Below are 2,373 nucleotides of genomic sequence, written 5' to 3'. Positions count from 1 at the left end.
ATAGATATTACACGTTCAAAAGAGGGCGCTATTGAATTTTTTTTTTTTGGGGGGGCGGGGGGATGGGGGATCTGCAATGCAAGGGGGGGGGCCGGGGTAATAGCAGGGGCAGGGTGTAAAACTTAAAATGGTGGCAGTGTGCTACATAACTTGTTGGTATGCTTGTAATCCCAGTAGGTCTAACAAACCTACTGAGAGTAGTGTAATTGTAATTTAAACATAAGAGTGGTTTCCAGAGTATAACTGTTTTTACAACACATGCATAAAAACAACATGTGTTTTGCCATTATTTCTGATTTTGATCTGTTAAATTTATACTCATTTTTCATTTAATGCCCTTGTGATTGTTGTGTATCAATTCACGACCAAACACTGAGACGATTACGAATTAATGTATTACCACATTTGAATTCTTTCTTCATATCGATAGTTTTGTCCTTTCCTCAAATCCCGCAAGAACAAATTAGAGACATGCATTCTCAATAAAAATTACTGGTTGTCAAGCCTCTGGCTTTGATGAGCTGGGTTGTACCCATCAAACAGGCAAAATGTGTGCCCTAATCCGATGCCTGTATGTTCTGACACCCCTATGTTCCCGATTGCTGAACTGTTTATGGACCTGCATGCATGGGCAAATAACTTCTTTTTTTTTGGGGGGGGGGGTGTGCGTTTTGAGTTAAATAATTTCACTTTCAGAAAGGCACCATCAGCTAAGTGCTAATTGCCTATTAAATATAAATTTGTTTAAAAAAAATAATGCAAACACCAAAACAAATATTTTGACATTTCACACTCAACAAGACAAGACAAAATAATTAAGGCTTGTGACATTTATTCTTAATGAAAATATTATTCTCGGAATACAATCACACATCAAGCACTTTTATGATAAACATTATTTTTAAGTTTTAAAGTTTGAAGGTATAAATCTGGGTACAATAAATTTCAAACTTACATATTCTTTCAGGTTTAAACATTTTCTTCAAATAGCTGCAAAAATATTATGTATTTTTCAGGTTAATGATTTACATTTCCAATATAGTTACAAAGTATTTTTGTGTGTCTAAAACTGCTTAGCAATTCGTTTTTAAGCCATGTGACTGAATGGTTCCCTTTTCAAACTATACAATTAAAAAATAAATATAATATGCTTCTGTTCGAGTGCGAAAGCAGTTGTTGTTTTTGGGCAAAAGCACGAATGTTGTTTTTAGAAAAAGTATTTTTTCGTGCTAAAAAGTTACTTTCAAAACCCTGCAAATTAAACTAGAGCTGTTTATTACAGTGCAAAATTCACCCATGAATTTTACATAATTGACCTGAATTTAACTCAAGTAGTACATCAGTAATAATAACAGAATAGGCCTACTAAAAAAATAGATTTTTACACAAAAGGGTGCAAATTGGTAAAAACTGCAAGACAATCATTATTTCACAATGGTAATAGAGCTCCAAAAGTAAAAAGAAAATAGCTGAATATTTTTATCTTTCAAACAATAAATATGTAGTTAGTTTTATAAAAGTTTGTTAAATTGTAGCAAAATTTTATTCAGATTTATACAAAAATGACAAAACTTAGTTAAACTCTTATCTATATAAGAATGATAAATTTCTTTCTGACATCTGTAAATGTCTAACTATGTCAAAATGAATAATTGTTTGAAATAATGCTAAAGAGTTATCCTCATAAAATGATACTCATTTTACTAAGCTTACATTTTACATAATAAATAATCAGATGGCTTTTAACAAAACTCTTTTTTTATAAAAAAAAGGGTATAATTTTGCATAATAAACTTCCCATACATGCCCGAAAAATTATTCATACGCAAAATCAATACACTAATTTTCAGCCAAATTGTGGTTAAAAAACTTCCCACAAACAAAATAATAATACAATCAAATTGTATTATTTATAAAATTGATTCCGACTACAAATGTAGCTTCCACTATAGTTTGCTTCAGAAAACAATAAACATAAGATTAGTCATCGACCCTGTAATTGCCACAGTTGCATAATTTGATGGTGGTCATGCCCTTTAGTGTCAAGAAAGTTCTATGAGGCTGTACATGTCCTTCCCAATTACAGTAAATAGACGGAGAATAACATGTTGCGACTGCAGAAGGTGTGACAAAAAAGGAGGTTTTATTGCTTTCATTATAACTATCAAACCTGACAAAGAACTGGATCCAAAGAACAGACACAGTGTCTTTGTTTAAGACTATACCCATCTTGACAAAGGAGGCAAATAATGCTGTTCTCTTCAACAAGATAGAGCAAAGTGTCTCGTAGGTTTTTAACTAACCGGCTTTTGACCAAGGAGGCAAAATAATGTTAACCTCTTGATCTGAAAGATGTGGCATGCTTTGAGATTC

The sequence above is a fragment of the Asterias rubens genome, chromosome 2, assembly GCF_902459465.1.
Source record: "Asterias rubens chromosome 2, eAstRub1.3, whole genome shotgun sequence".
Taxonomy (NCBI): Eukaryota; Metazoa; Echinodermata; class Asteroidea; order Forcipulatida; family Asteriidae; genus Asterias; species Asterias rubens.
Note: the sequence above shows the minus strand (reverse complement) of the source record.